A 17377-nucleotide genomic window follows, 5' to 3' on the forward strand; every position below is an offset into this window, starting at 1 on the left:
ATCCCAGGCAAGCTCAGAAGCGAGGGTACGGAACCGTATGGCATATTGGCCTACGGTGAGACTCCCTTGGCGGAGACGTAGCAGAGAGGAGGCTGACGAGGTCTTTCGTCCCAGTTCATCGAAGACTTTCCGGAAAGCAGTGAGGAAAGCTGACAAGTTGGATACCAGGGGATCCCCTCTCTCCCACAGGGGATTTAGCCAAGCCAGTGCTTCCCCAGTGAGATGGGACATGATGAAAGCCACTTTGGCCCGGTCGGTGGTAAAGTGATGTGCCAAGAGTTCAAAATGCAGGGTGCACTGGTTAATGAAGCCTCGAGCCAAGGCGGGATCTCCAGCAAAACGAGGCGGTGCAGAGAGCCGGGGATCTGGACCGGGTACCATGGCATTGATGGGTAGCGGTGCTGCCGGGACGTGAGTCGTACGACTGGAGGCAGGTCCAGGTGGAGCAGTCAGTGTGTCCAGGCGGGAGTTGACATTACGCAGGTGGTTCAGGATGGATTCCTGTTGGGATCTCTGACGGGAGACTTCGTGGAACAGGTCAGAGAGCGAGGGAGCTTGGGCGCCACCGGATTCCATGGCCCGAGCAAACTGTAATGGGGCCGGGTGGTGGAACCTCTGTGCCCTGGAACAAGGAGGGACCCCGAGGCGCAGGTGTTATACTGAAGACGACCTTGTATTAGAGCAGGTGGCTCCCACGGGTCAGATAACTGGGACTGACCGGAGTAGCGGGTGGACACAACAGGTAGATGGCAGTCTCTGGGTGAGCAGGCGGGTGGTCACGGGAAGTGACGGAAGAGCAGGTAAGAGTCTCTTGGCTGGCAGGCGGGTGGTCACGGCAAGTGACGTCGGAGCCTCCAGGTAGGCTAGCAGGCGGGTAGCAGGTGAGCGCTCCCAGGTGAGCGGGTAAGAGTCTCTTGGCTGGCAGGCAGGTGGTCACGGCAAGTGACGGCGGAGCCTCCAGGTAGGCTAGCAGGCGGGTAGCAGGTGAGCGCTCCCAGGTGAGCGGGTAAGAGTCTCTTGGCTGGCAGGCAGGTGGTCACGGCAAGTGACGGCGGAGCGTCCAGGTAGGCTAGCAGGCGGGTAGCAGGTGAGCACTCCCAGGTGAGCGGGTTAGCAGGTACGGCAGGTAGCAGGCAGGTAACTGGCAGGCGCTTCCTGTTCCGCAGGTGGACTTGCCCATAGACAGACTGGCGGATGCAGGAAACAGACTGTCGGGCTGAAGGGAAGACAAGCAGGCAGACAGGACTGGAAGTCAGGCTGGCAACGGGACCTGAGGGCTGAAGCAGAGGTGAGTATGCTTTGCAACAACTTTGCTCGGGCACCTCCATTTTGGAGGAGGTGCCTTATATATGGGAAGTCCTCCGGCTATTGGCCGGGGACTCCTTAGGACGGCGCGCGCGGTCCCTTTAAGAGAGGGGGAGCGCGCGCGCGCCCTAAGCACAGTGCCCGGGAGGGAGGGCGCGCCAGCAGCAGCGAGGGGAGGAGCGCAGGAGGACGCCGCGCACTGGGCAGGAAGGTGAGAGGGACGGCGTCTCTGCTTAGCAGGAGGCAGAGACGCCAATGCAACAGTCAGTCTTTGATATCAGTCTATACAGCAAGATTGTGGAAATAATCTAAAAAAGAACAAGACGCCGGCACTCACCAAATTGTATCAGTGGACATATTCGCTGCTTGGATTTCCAAGAGGGAAGGGAACTGGCACCCAACCAGTTTCGCACATCACGGGCGTTTCACACATCATTCCCACATTCAGTATGATTGGCCCCCACAAGCCATCCATTTAGTATGATGGCCCCCATAATTACTGATATTCAAAAAAAAACACTAATCATCTTGCTCTGTGCCACTGGCACACATCCCTGATCTGTGCAGTGTGAGCACTGAGGCTTCAGCACAGCAGGCGCGACGTAGTGATGTCATCACGCCTGCACAGAGTCACCAGTGGAGACTGAATGGTTGGTGGATCACAGTGCTTTCAGCTCCTAGAGTCACCCTGTCATTCTATCCAACGGTATCCAGGTCCTGAGAATGTGAATACCTATGAAATTGTGATTACTCTACACAGACTGTGTGATCTGCACACCTGGTGGTTAGTTAGCTGGACTTTCTATGCTCATTCATAGTGGAAAGTCATTCCAGCTGGATGGTTTGGGAAAGATGGGGATCTTCATGAGGCCATCAGACAACCCAAAGCAATACATTCTAGGTGGCCACACATGACTGAACTGGAGAAGGAGATCAGTAGTAATAAAAGAGGCATCAAAAGTTTGGAAACACTTTTTTTTTTTTAAGCTGTGATTGGTAAGAGATGCCAAAGAGGAACCCCTATATGACTAAATGCACTCTTCTTGTAAGTAACAGTATTTGTATGGTTTATATCATACCCATTTCATCACCTTCTTCACACCCTGTTCCATCTCCTCCTCATCTTCTTAGGATTTCACAGATGTTAGGTGTCATCATGGGGGAGAAGTTTTACAAGACAGAGGATCACTCACTATTGCTTCTCTGTGGGCCATGAAGAGTTCGGAAGGGAACCAGATAAATGTGTTTTTAATAAATAGGATCTAAGGGGTAGCATTTCTCCTTGTGGAGAGTGACAAGCCAAACCTGGCATGTCAGAGTAAGGAGACTTATAAGCCATGCATGCTCCTCTCGGAAATGATATATACAAATTGTCTCTTCAGTTTGCATATTTAATTTCCCAGAGCAGCATGCATGGCCTATAAGTCTCCTAACTCTGACATGCCAGGCTTGGCTTGTCACTCTCCACAAGGAGAAACACTAACCATTAGACCCTAGAGACTCCTAACTCTGACATGCCAGGCTTGACTTGTCACTCTCCACAAGGAGAAGCACTAACCATTAGACCCTAGTCCAGAGTCTCTCACCTAGCCAAATCAGATTTCATACTTTGCACTGATGAGGGGCAATACCCCGAAACACTGCATCTACAAATTGAGATTCTGGTTTGGCTTTTATACTAAGTCATATTTCTAGGCTCACTAAATAGTCGATATTGACTTTTAGGATTGCTGATTCCAATAGGTGGCGCTAGAGTTCTCTTCCTCTTTGAATTATTAAATAGCATAAAAGCCAAAATAAAAAGAAGACATTTTCTATTAGACCGGATTTGCTAAAAGTTGTTGTGAAAATGTTAGTCATATGTAAAGTGTCATCATTCCAGAGATCGCTCTTCTCGAATTTACGTACTACCAGAATCCTCTAGTATAATTCTGGTGTATTATTTAATAGGGCCACACTGATTGCTGGGGTATTATGAAGCAACTATACAGTATCTAAGATACTTGTGGAAGTGCAGCTATAAGTGACCCATTATTGAGCAATTGTGTCTAGGACATTTATGGGGTGTACCAGTAACCAAAGCGATCATGGGGGCTTAGACACTTAAAAGGTAGTCCACCTTTGGGGACTTTTTTTTGCTTAAATGCACGTATTTGATATTAAAAATCTTTTTTACAAATTGGGTTTCATTAAAAATGATTTTTTTTTACCGGCTTTTTGTTTCCCTTTGAAGTGGTCGGTGGTCATGAATCAGCTGAGAAAAGCTCAGAAATTAAAAAAACAGATCATGTACACACAGTTTTTTGAGCAGAAACTGAGTGGAAACTCTCCAAATCCTCCCCCAAACGCTCAAATGTCAAAACTTTTCAGTTTCTCCTCTGAAAACTCAACACAAAGACTTTGCATCTACTTAGACTAAGGATTTGCGCATATGGCCTCTTTTTCAGGTGGATTCAGGAATCTGCCTGAAAAAGCGCCACAAAAGCACCCCGTAAAATGATCATAGGGTATGGCAAAGTCAAAAAGACTTTGCCATGCACATGTTCCATCTTATGTCGCTTCTTTTAACTGCTTCAAGAGCTTGGTAACCCTGAAGTGGTTAAATGAAGTGGAATGCGCATTTTTCTGGCAGCTCCGACGACAAAGCCAACCCGGAAAAATGTCCGACGTTGAAGAGGAACCTTGTGCACATTGGCTAAGGGCTCATGCAGATGGACCGCAATGCACAGACTGGCCACGGACCTCCTGAACTGAGCATGACAGCTTTATATATTTCTATGAGGCTGTCATGCTCAGGTCGGGAGACCTGTGACCAGTTCTTGCATTGCGGTCCGTGATCAGATCAAGATCCACGGACATCTGCCCTTAGACCATCAGAAAGAGCTCACTGACAGATTCTCAGTAAACTCATTCTGAAGCCAGCAATAAACATTACAACACAGAGGCTATAGAAGGCTAACGGTGCAAAATTGGCAATGAAACCCAATTGCAAAAATTATTTTTAGCCCAGAATATATGTATTTTAAGTAAAAAATAATGTGTCCAAAGAAGGACGCATTTTAGGGGCACTCCTGTTGTTGGCATAGGAAAATGTATAGTTTATATACAGTATATAACTTATTTTCAGGAACGTTGAGACTAATCTGTAATCTGGGAAGCTCTGTTAAGGTATAACATGGGCAATCAGCTCTTCTCTATGACCTTTTATGCTGGATTTTATGATTTTAGGAGTTTGCATAAGACGCCGGACCCTCTATTTAGGGGGTGCACATACTTGTGGTCATGTAGCATATGTTGCAGTAAGTTTTGTCATTGGGCAGTGTTGGTTCTGATCTGATCCGTGCTCATACGAGAGAGAGATCTCCCGTCAGAACAGCAGCTCCTGTCTCTTTACATTAAAATCCTGCTATAAATAATTCATTTCCATTACACAACGGAACGCGTCTCGCTGCTCATTTGCTGTAAAATAATTGTCTTCGCCGGGTAAGAGACGCGCCGGTTTTATCTATGTCGTCTCCATGTAAGTATTAAACCAAGAAAAATCAACAATCATTTCACTGTGACGGTGACTAAGGAAAGAGACGGCGATATACGAGGCGCTGAGGAGGGAGCGGGAAGAGAAGAGCGCTTATTTGCACAGTTTTATTGTCTCCTCCGCTGGGTAAGACTATTAGAGAGAAATGTTCTGGACGGAAATGTGTTGACACGATCGGGCTCATTACATCAGACGAGGGCACGAGGAAGGAAAAAAATAACATTTCCCTGAAATAAGAGCAAATTGATAATAAGCTTCACATATGCGATGTGATGCGTCCGATGAATATATTCATCCTGCAGAGAAAGAAATTCTTACACATTTCATGCAGAGATGCAGATGTCCCATCTAGCCAGACAACCAAGCGAGGCATGGAGTTAAAAAAAAATGGGGAACCCTATTGTCAGCCACAAAGCCCCAGGCCTAATACCCTATTCTCATTCCTCATACCCAGAAAATAGCAACATCACTTTCTGGCCATTTTCTGAAAGTTGAGAAAGTTTATCATTTTCAAGAAGTTTGTTAGCGGTCAGTGAATGAATATATTTTTGTTTACATTCAAGAAATGTTCATAATTCACCGAAATTTGCTCAGAACTAGTGTTGAGCGATACCTTCCGATATCGGGAAATATCGGATCGGATTGGATCGGACCGATACCCAAAAAATATCGGATATCGCCGATTCCGATACCGGAAACCAATGCAAGTCAATGGGACAGAAATATCGGAATGAAAATAAACCCTTTCTTTCCTTGTAGGTTAATTCTACATGAAGGAAAACAACTAAGAATAATGTAGAAAGTATTGGGGGAGGTGGGGGAGACAATAAAGGCATAGAGGTTTAGCCCAATCAAATGGAATAGCAGGAATTAATATTTTTTTTAAGACGTTCTGAGCTACGGAAATATTGACTATGTTAAGTATTTTTATATTTTGTCAGATATTTATGTTTCACTACTTCCATGCTCTTCACCTTCTTTTTTACTTCTCCCACACTTTCTCCTTCATCATCCTCAGCATCAGCATCTTTTTCATCTTCTTCTTCTTCACCTTCTTCATCTTCTTCTTCTTCACCTTCTTCGTATTATTCTTTCCTTTTACATTCTTCATATTCTTCTTATTCAACTATTATTCTTCTTCATATTCTATTTCTTCATCTTCTTCATCTTCTTCTTCATCATATTCTTATTTGTGACAGGCTTTCCTGTAGTTGTTATCTATAAAAGTTTGAACATTACACCTTTCGTTCTGCCCGTCACAAAAGATTTACAACAGGATTTGTCCGCGTTCAGTTTGGCCTGCAGCAGCAGGTCTTTTCCAGGGACAGCACGAGGAGGAACGGACTCACCCCCATACACTGCTTAGTCATCTTCTGCTTATAATTTAGATATTATCTTTTGCTCTGATTTTTAGTCTTATGCTTAATGTTCTTCCGCTTTTTGTTCTGCAGCTTCTTGTACTTCTGCTTCTTGGTTTTCTGTCTCTTGTTCTTCTGTATCTTGGTGGTTGTCTTCTTCTTCTTTGTCCTCTTGGTCAACTTCTTCAGGGTCATCTTCTTGGTCTTCTTCGGGGTGGTCTTCAGGGTCGTCGTCTTCGGGGTCCTCGTCTTCTTCGCGGAGGTCTTCAGGGTCCTCGTGTTCAGGGTCGTCGTCTTCGGAGTCCTCGTCTTCTTCGGGGTCGTCTTCAGGGTCCTCGTCTTCAGGGTCCTCGTCTTCTGGGTCCTCGTCTTCTTCGGGTTGGTCTTCAGGGTCCTCGTCTTCGGGGTCCTCGTCTTCTTCGGGGTCGTCTTCAGGGTCCTCGTCTTCAGGGTCCTCGTCTTCGGGGTCCTCGTCTTCTTCGGGGTCGTCTTCAGGGTCCTCGTCTTCAGGGTCCTCGTCTTCTGGGTCCTCGTCTTCTTCGGGTTGGTCTTCAGGGTCCTCGTCTTCGGGGTCCTCATCTTCTTCGGGGTCGTCTTCAGGGTCCTTGTCTTCAGGGTCCTCGTCTTCAGGGTCCTCGTCTTCTTCGGGTTGGTCTTCAGGGTCCTCGTCTACAGGGTCCTCGTCAGGGAGATCCAGAGTGATTACCAAGAACCATTTCAAAAAGCTTGAACTTGGAAATGTAGCAGAAGGTACAAGAAGGCTGAGGAACTGCCGAGAACCAGCTGATGGTACTGGAACCCGGATGGGTAGCAGAAGGTACAAGAGCCAATGGAACTACCGAGGACCAGCTGATGGTACTGGAACTCGGTTACTAAGCAGGAGGTACCTGTGCCAGAAAGCACTACCAAGGACCAGCAGACGTTGGTGGAACTTGGATACCGAGAAGGAGGCACCTAAGCCAAAGGCACTGCCGAGAACCAGCTGACGGTACTGGAACCCGGATGGGTAGCAGAAGGTACCCATGTAAAAAAAAAGTTGCAAGGCCGCGAGCCGGCCACAGTTACCGAAACCCACAGTCCTACAGGGGGTGCTTGTCTTATTGGCACTATGGAACCAGCCTTCATTGCCAGATCCCGCAGCCCACATAGGAGTCACCTAAACTGCAGGCACCATGGAGTCGGCTAACCCGACCGCAACACGACAGGACAACGCATTGGAGGCAAAGTGACGTTGACACTACCCGGAAACAGCTGGCGTGCTGGAACCAGGCTGGGCAGGAGGGAGTACCCGTGCCAAAGACACTGCCGAGAACCAGCTGACGGTACTGGAACCCGGATGGGTAGTAGAAGGTACAAGAGCAAATGGAACTACCGAGGACCAGCTGACGGTACTGGAACCCAGATGGGTAGGAGAAGGTACAAGAGCCAGTGGAACTACCGAGGACCAGCTGACGGTACTGGAACTCGGTTACTAAGCAGGAGGTACCTGTGCTAGAAAGCACTACCAAGGACCAGCAGACGTTGGTGGAACTTGGATACCGAGAAAGAGGCACCTAAGCCAAAGGCACTGCCGAGAACCAGCTGACGGTACTGGAACCCGGATGGGTAGCAGAAGGTACCCATGTAAAAAAAAGTTGCAAGGCCGCGAGCCGGCCGCAGTTACCGAAACCCACAGTCCTACAGGGGGTGCTTGTCTTATTGGCACTATGGAACCAGCCTTCATTGCCAGATCCCGCAGCCCACATAGGAGTCACCTAAACTGCAGGCACCATAGAGTCGGCTAACACGACTGCAACATGACAGGACAACGCATTGGAGGCAAAGTGACGTTGACATTACCCGGAAACAGCTGGCGTGCTGGAACCAGGCTGGGCAGGAGGGAGTACCCGTGCCAAAGACACTGCCGAGAACCAGCTGGCGGTACTGGAACCTGGATGGGTAGTAGAAGGTACAAGAGCAAATGGAACTACCGAGGACCAGCTGACGGTACTGGAACCCGGATGGGTAGCAGAAGGTACAAGAGCCAATGGAACTACCGAGGACCAGCTGACGTACTGGAACTCGGTTACTAAGCAGGAGGTACCTGTGCCAGAAAGCACTACCAAGGACCAGCAGACGTTGGTGGAACTTGGATACCGAGAAGGAGGCACCTAAGCCAAAGGCACTGCCGAGAACCAGCTGACGGTACTGGAACCCGGATGGGTAGCAGAAGGTACCCATGTAAAAAAAAGTTGCAAGGCCGCGAGCCGGCCACAGTTACCGAAACCCACAGTCCTACAGGGGGTGCTTGTCTTATTGGCACTATGGAACCAGCCTTCATTGCCAGATCCCGCAGCCCACATAGAGTCACCTAAACTGCAGGCACCATGGAGTCGGCTAACCCGACCGCAACACGACAGGACAACGCATTGGAGGCAAAGTGATGTTGACACTACCCGGAAACAGCTGGCGTGCTGGAACCAGGCTGGGCAGGACGGAGTACCCGTGCCAAAGACACTGCCGAGAACCAGCTGACGGTACTGGAACCCGGATGGGTAGTTGAAGGTACAAGAGCAAATGGAACTACCGAGGACCAGCTGACGGTACTGGAACCCGGATGGGTAGGAGAAGGTACAAGAGCCAGTGGAACTACCGAGGACCAGCTGACGGTACTGGAACTCGGTTACTAAGCAGGAGGTACCTGTGCCAGAAAGCACTACCAAGGACCAGCAGACGTTGGTGGAACTTGGATACCGAGAAAGAGGCACCTAAGCCAAAGGCACTGCCGAGAACCAGCTGACGGTACTGGAACCCGGATGGGTAGCAGAAGGTACCCATGTAAAAAAAAGTTGCAAGGCCGCGAGCCGGCCGCAGCCCACATAGGAGTCACCTAAACTGCAGGCACCATAGAGTCGGCTAACCCGACCGCAACACGACAGGACAACGCATTGGAGGCAAAGTGACGTTGATACTACCCGGAAACAGCTGACGTGCTGGAACCAGGCTGGGCAGTAGGGAGTACCCGTGCCAAAGACACTGCTGGGAAACAGCTGGCGGTGCTGGAACCCAGGGTAAATTCTAAAAACAGAGTGGAGCCAGAGGCGTAATTGGAGCAACTTTAAAATCTGTAGTAGTGTGAATGTGGACAGAGCCGGAGAATTAATTTGCCGGACACACTGCTGAGGATCAGCTGACGTTACTGAACCCCAATAACACTGGAGCAAGCGTTGACTGTGCAGACGGCACTTCTGAGCAGCAACTAGCGGTATTGGAGACCAGGGTAAATACTAAAAACAGAGGAGCCAGAGGTGTAATTGGAGCAAGTTTTAAATCAGTAGTACAGTGGATGTGGACAAAGCAGGAGAATTTGCCGGACACACAGCTGGGGATCAGCTGACGTTACTGAACCCCAATAACACTGGAGCAAGCGTTGACTGTGCAGACGGCACTTCTGAGCAGCAACTAGCGGTATTGGAACCCAGGGTAAATACTAAAAACAGAGGAGCCAGAGGTGTAATTGGAGCAAGTTTTAAATCAGTAGTACAGTGGATGTGGACAAAGCAGGAGAATTTGCCGGACACACAGCTGGGGATCAGCTGACGTTACTGAACCCCAATAGCACTGGAGCAAGCGTTGACTGTGCAGACGGCACTTCTGAGCAGCAACTAGCGGTATTGGAGCCCAGGGTAAATACTAAAAACAGAGGAGCCAGAGGTGTAATTGGAGCAAGTTTTAAATCAGTAGTACAGTGGATGTGGACAAAGCAGGAGAATTTGCCGGACACACAGCTGGGGATCAGCTGACATTACTGAACCCCAATAACACTGGAGCAAGCGTTGACTGTGCAGACGGCACTTCTGAGCAGCAACTAGCGGTATTGGAGCCCAGGGTAAATACTAAAAACAGAGGAGCCAGAGGTGTAATTGGAGCAAGTTTTAAATCAGTAGTACAGTGGATGTGGACAAAGCAGGAGAATTTGCCGGACACACAGCTGGGGATCAGCTGACGTTACTGAACCCCAATAACACTGGAGCAAGCGTTGACTGTGCAGACGGCACTTCTGAGCAGCAACTAGCAGTATTGGAGCCCAGGGTAAATACTAAAAACAGAGGAGCCAGAGGTGTAATTGGAGCAAGTTTTAAATCAGTAGTACAGTGGATGTGCACAAAGCAGGAGAATTTGCCGGACACACAGCTGGGGATCAGCTGACGTTACTGAACCCCAATAACACTGGAGCAAGCGTTGACTGTGCAGACGGCACTTCTGAGCAGCAACTAGCGGTATTGGAGCCCAGGGTAAATACTAAAAACAGAGGAGCCAGAGGTGTAATTGGAGCAACTTTAAAATCTGTAGTAGTGAGAATGTGGACAGAGCAGGAGAAATTGCCGTCCGCACAGCAGGGGAACAGCTGACGTTACTGAACCCCAATAACACGGCAGCAAGTGTTGACTGTGCAGACAGCCCTTCTGAGCGCCAACTGGCGGTGTTGGAGCTCAGGGATAATACTGAAAACAGAGGAGCCAGAGGTGTAATTGGAGCAACTTTAAAATCTGTAGTAGTGAGAATGTGGACAGAGCCGGAGAAATTGCCGTCCGCACAGCAGGGGAACAGCTGACGTTACTGAACCCCAATAACACGGCAGCAAGTGTTGACTGTGCAGACATCACTTCCGAGCGCCAACTGGCAGTGTTGGAGCTCAGGGATAAAACTGAAAACAGAGGAGCCAGAGGTGTAATTGGAGCAACTTTAAAATCTGTAGTAGTGTGAATGTGGACAGAGCAGGAGAAATTGGCGACGCACAGCAGGGGAACAGCTGATGTTACTGAACCCCAATAACACGGCAGCAAGTGTTGACTGTGCAGACAGCACTTCCGAGCGCCAACTGGCGGTGTTGGAGCTCAGGGCTAACACTGAAAACAGAGGAGCCAGAGGTGTAATTGGAGCAACTTTAAAATCTGTAGTAGTGTGAATGTGGACAGAGCAGGAGAAATTGCCGTCCGCACAGCAGGGGAACAGCTGACGTTACTGAACCCCAATAACACGGCAGCAAGTGTTGACTGTGCAGACGTCACTTCTGAGTGCCAAATGGCGGTGTTGGAGCTCAGGGATAATACTGAAAACAGAGGAGCCAGAGGTGTAATTGGAGCAACTTTAAAATCTGTAGTAGTGAGAATGTGGACAGAGCAGGAGAAATTGCCGTCCGCACAGCAGGGGAACAGCTGACGTTACTGAACCCCAATAACACGGCAGCAAGTGTTGACTGTGCAGACAACACTTCTGAGCGCCAACTGGCGGTGTTGGAGCTCAGAGATTACAGTTCAGGTGGTAGAAACATGAACACAACAGGAGACCTGGATACTGTTGCCAACCAATTATTTATTCTGGAAGAGGACTGGCAAATTCATGAGAGATCCAGGCCTTGTTCATTTTGAGAAAAGTAAGCCGGTCAACGTTATCGGAGGATAGTCGCATGCGACGGTCTGTTAGTACACCACCTGCGGCACTAAAGACGCGTTCCGATAATACACTAGCAGCAGGGCAAGCTAGCACCTCCAATGCATACTGACTAAGCTCTGGCCATGTATCCTGCTTACAGACCCAAAACTTGAAGGGAGAAGAGCCGTCTGGGAGTACACTGAGAGGGCAAGACATGTAGTCTGTCACCATCTGACGGAAACGTTGCCTCCTGCTGACTGGAGCCGTCTGTGATGGTGTAGACTTTTGTGGCGGCGGGGACACAAAACTTTGCCACATTTCGGCCATACTGGTCTTGCCTTGTGCTGAGGAGCTGCTTCTGCTCCCTCTTTGTGCAGAGCTTCCTCCACTGCCTCGACGCACTGAGCTGCTTTGTAAAGCACTAGCAGCACTGCTCTCGGTTGGAATGGAGAACATGATGGAATGCACCAGTGCGTCTTGGTACTCCCGCATTTTACGCTCCCGGTTCAATGGTGTTATGAGGCTTTGTAAGCTGTCCCGGTAGCGAGGATCTAGGAGAGTGGACACCCAATAATCAGCCGTGTTGAGAATGTGGGCGATGCGGCGGTCGTTTCTCAGGCACTGCAGCATGAAATCAACCATGTGCTGCAGACTGCCAACTGGCCAAGAAACGCTGTCCCCTGCTTGAGGCGTGATCTCTGCCTGCTCTGCATCACCCCACCCTCGCTCTAGATACTGACTACTAGAGCATTGTGTACCTCCCTCCTCTGGACAGATGTCTTCCTCTTCCATTGACTCCTCCTCATCCTCCTCACAAAGTGTCCCCTGCCTAGGCCTTTGTGAGGAACCACGTTGCGCAGACTGTAGAGAAGCAGATGGCATTTGTGACTCCTCATCCTCCACCTCTTCCAAAACCTCCTCCCATAGTGCTTGCAGTGTTTTTTCAAGCAGGCAGATAAGGGGGATAGTCATGCTGACTAGTGCATCATCTGCACTCGCCATCCGCGTGGAATAATCGAAGGCACGCAAAACGTGGCAAATGTCCTTCATAGAGGCCCACTCAGTGGTGGTGAAGTGTGAACGGCGCGCACTGCGACTTGTTTGCGCCTGCTGCAGCTGGTACTCCATTACTGCTGCCTGCTGCTCACACAACCTCTCCAACATACAGTACAGACCAAAAGTTTGGACACACCTTCTCATTTAAACATTTTTCTGTATTTTCATGACTATGAAAATTGTACATTCACACTGAAAGCATCAAAACTATGAATTAACACATGTGGAATTATATACTTAACAAAAAAGTGTGAAACAACTGAAAATATGTCTTATATTCTAGGTTCTTCAAAGTAGCCACCTTTTGCTTTGATGACTGCTTTGCACACTCTTAGCATTCTCTTGATGAGCTTCAAGTGGTAATCTCCGGAAATGGTCTTCCAACAATCTTGAAGGAGTTCCCAGAGATGCTTAGCACTTGTTGGTCCTTTTGCCTTCACCCTGCGGTTCAGCTCACTCCAAACCATCTCTATTGGGTTCAGGTGTGGTGACTGTGGAGGCCAGGTCATCTGGCGTAGCACCCCATCACTCTCCTTCTTGGTCAAATAGCCCTTACACAGCCTGGAGGTGTGTTTGGGGTCATTATCCTGTTGAAAAATAAATGATGGTCCAACTAAACGCAAACCGGATGGAATAGCATGCCGCTGCCAGATGCTGTGGTAGTCATGCTGGTTCAGTATGCCTTCAATTTTGAATAAATCCCCAACAGTGTCACCAGCAAAGCACCCCCACACCATCACACCTCCTCCTCCATGCTTCATGGTGGGAACCAGGCATGTAGAGTTCATCCGTTCACCTTTTCTGCGTCGCACAAAGACACGGTGGTTGGAACCAAAAATCTCAAATTTGGACTCATCAGACCAAAGTACAGATTTCCACTGGTCTAATGTCCATTCCTTGTGTTCTTTAGCCCAAACAAGTCCCTTCTGCTTGTTGCCTGTCCTTAGCAGTGGTTTCCTAGCAGCTATTTTACCATGAAGGCCTGCTGCACAAAGTCTCCTCTTAACAGTTGTTGTAGAGATGTGTCTGCTGCTAGAACTCTGTGTGGCATTGACCTGGTCTCTAATCTGAGCTGCTGTTAAATTGAGATTTCTGAGGCTGGTGACTCGGATAAACTTATCCTCAGAAGCAGAGGTGACTCTTGGTCTTCCTTTCCTGGGGCGGTCCTCATGTGAGCCAGTTTCTTTGTAGCGCTTGATTGTTTTTGCAACTGCACTTGGGGACACTTTCAAAGTTTGCCCAATTTTTCGGACTGACTGGCCTTCATTTCTTAAAGTAATGATGGCCACTCGTTTTTCTTTACTTAGCTGCTTTTTTCTTGCCATAATACAAATTCTAACAGTTTATTCAGTAGGACTATCAGCTGTGTATCCACCAGACTTCTGCACAACAAAACTGATGGTCCCAACCCCATTTATAAGGCAAGAAATCCCACTTATTAAACCTGACAGGGCACACCTGTGAAGTGAAAAACATTTCCGGTGACTACGACTTGAAGCTCATCAAGAGAATGCCAAGAGTGTGCAAAGCAGTCATCAAAGCAAAAGGTGGCTACTTTTAAGAACCAAGAATATAAGGCATATTTTCAGTTGTTTCACACTTTTTTGTTAAGTATATAATTCCACATGTGTTAATTCATAGTTTTGATGCCTTCAATGTGAATGTACAATTTTCCTAGTCATGAAAATACAGAAAAATCTTTAAATGAGAAGGTGTGTCCAAACTTTTGGTCTGTACTGTATATAACGTTGAATTCCACCTGGTGGGTAGGTCACATATGATGCGATGTTCCGGAAGACGTAATCGGCGCTGCAGAGCTGCAATGCGCGATCTTGCGTTGCTGGAACGCCGCAAGTGAGCGCACTCTATGCGGACCTTGTGAAGCAGTGCATCAAGATCCGGATAGTCCCTCAAAAACTCTGCACGACCAAGTTGAGCACATGTGCCAGACATGGGATGTGACTGAGGTTGCCTAGGCCCAGAGCTGCCACCAGATTTCGGCCATTGTCACACACTACCATGCCTGGCTGGAGATTCGCTGGCACAAACCACACGTCGCTCTGCTGCTTGATGGCATTCCAGAGCTCCTGCGCTGTGTGGCTTTGATTACCCAAAGAAATTAATTTTAATGCGGCCTGTTGACGTTTGGCCACGGCTGTGCTCATATCGGTCATCATAACAGGTAACCGTTCACGGGTCGATGTGGAGGTAGACCGTGACGGCTCCTGCAGCGCTGATTCAGAGGAACTGGAGTATGAGGAGGAGTCAATGTGTACAGACTGGATTCCTGCAATCCTTGGAGTTGGCAGAACACGTACAGCGCCACTCTCAAGATCTGTACCCGGCTCCATAACATTTACTCAATGGGCAGTGAGGGAAAGGTATCGTCCCTGTCCATGCTTACTGGTCCATGCATCGGTGGTCAGGTGGACCTTGCTACTGACGGCGTTTTGTAGCGCATGTTTAATTTTTCCCTCCACATGCTGTTGCAGGGCAGGGACGGCTTGCCTGCTGAAATAAAAGCGGCTGGGCACGTTGTATTGTGGGACTGCCAATGCCATAAAGTTACGGAAGGTGTCAGTCTCCACCAGCCTGAATGATAGCATTTCAAGGGCCAGTAGTTCAGCAATGCCAGCATTCAGAGCCTGTGCTCGGGGGTGGTTTGCCGAGTATGGGCGCCTTTTCTCCTATGCCTGTGCTAACGATGGCTGTAGACTGGCCTGGGAGTGTGAGGATGACTGGGAAAGTGGTGCTGTGGGTGGAATTACACTGTGTCTCTGTACAACAGTACCAGAGATTCTTCCATGGCGATCCTGTGAGGAAGCCGAACCAGCTGTGTGTGAGCTGGAGGAAGAGGCTACAACACGAGCTGAAGAGGTGGTAGGTGGCGCTGTAGGTTGGCCTAGGTCTTCAGTGCGTTTTTGTAACTCCACCACGTGCTCGGTCTGAACATGTTTCCACATATTTGTGGTATTGAGGTTGCTGACACTTTTCCCTCTTTTCACCTTCTGATTACACAGCTTGCATTTGACAAAGCAAATGTCATCTGCAACTGTGTCAAAAAAGGACCAGGCACTGCAAGTCTTGGGAGCGCCCGCTTTGGATTTTGGAAGAGCCATGCTCCTAATGGGTGCCGAAGTGGAGGCTACAGGAAACCAAGTCTGCCCCCTCCCTCTCCCTCCTTTTTGGGCCGTTTGGGGAATCTCTTCCTCAGAGCTGCTCCCACCACCTTCCTGTCCCTCACACCATGATGGGTCAAGGACCTCATCATCTACACCACCCTCTTCAAACAACTGCTTCTCCTGGGTAGTCTCGACAGCACAGTACGCACCAGAAAGTGGCACCTGAGTCTCATCATCAGATGCGTACTGAGGTGTGCTGCTGACCATAGGCACTGGCCCACCCGCCTCTTCAGATTCAGAGAGACAAAATGGTTGCGCATCACTGCATGCTACCTCTTCTTCAAATTCTCGAATTCTGCTTGGCTGGCCCCCTCTTTCCAAGCCAAGAGATTCAGAGAACAGAAGTAGAGATGGCTCCTGTCCAGGGCTCTCTGACTGCCTGGGCAATTTGGCAGGTGGTGAAGAGACAGATGGGTGCTCTTCAGTGCTCAGGACCTGAGAGGATCTGGAACTAATTGAAGTCGATGCGTTGCTGCCATCCATCCGACAATGGCTTCAATTTGGTCCTCCCGCAGCAGTGGGGTACGGCTAGCTCCTACAAAGCTGCGCATAAAGGACTGTTCCCTGGTAAAACTGGGGGATGCTGAGTCACTGGTGCCCGCAGCAGGCACAGAATCCCCACGTCCTCTCCCTGCAGGCACAGAATCCTCACGTCCTCTCCCTGCAGAAACTCCACGCCCATGACCACGACCACATGCCTTACTCCCTGCCTTCTTCATCTTGGTAGACTGATAAAGATAGGCAGAAAAGTACTAAGGGCTTAGTGTGCTTATTCCTGAACAGCTGCTAACAGGTATAAGAAACACTAATTTTATAAAGTGTGGACTAGACTTTAATATGAGCTAATGTGGCCTACACAACTGTAAAGTGGAGTGTTTGGTGAACTTTATTTAGGTTTTTTTTGTCACAAAAAGACACTGGATGTGCCCAAAGATGTAATAACGATAGTATCACAAACTTTTTGTAGCTATTACAATGTAGGAAGGTAACCTACAATGCAATAGATGAGGCTACAAAAAATAGGCTAATACTAATCTGGCTGGGGCTGCAGGGCACAATGCTGCAGAAAGGCTCCTCTAACTACTCCTATATAGTGTGTTTGGAACCAATTTAGCTGAATACGGATGGAACCACCACACTAATAGGAGAAATCAGGAAAAATTATGAATTGGCAAAAAAGGACAATGTATGAGGCAGTGACACACACTGAGTGCACTACAACAAGGCGTGGCTGAAGCACACACTATAGCGTGAGCTGCACTCACACACACAGACCTTGCAGACAGCGGTGAACAGCACAGAGAACTGTGCACTAGCGCTGCAAGGCACAGCGATTTATAAAGTAGCTTGGGTAAAGCAGAATAGAGCAAATAGGTAGCTAAAACTGTCCCTCAGAACAACAGCGTCCTATCCCTAACTGAATTCACAGCAGAGTGAGCTGAAAATGGCGGCGGCGGCTTTTATAGTGCATCATGACATAATTTCAGCAGCCAATCACAGCCATGCCATTAGTTAAGATGCCTACA

Source organism: Phyllobates terribilis, unplaced genomic scaffold, assembly GCF_046119375.1.
Source record: "Phyllobates terribilis strain yellow unplaced genomic scaffold, ASM4611937v1 Scaffold_8__6_contigs__length_399053987, whole genome shotgun sequence".
Taxonomy (NCBI): domain Eukaryota; kingdom Metazoa; phylum Chordata; class Amphibia; order Anura; family Dendrobatidae; genus Phyllobates; species Phyllobates terribilis.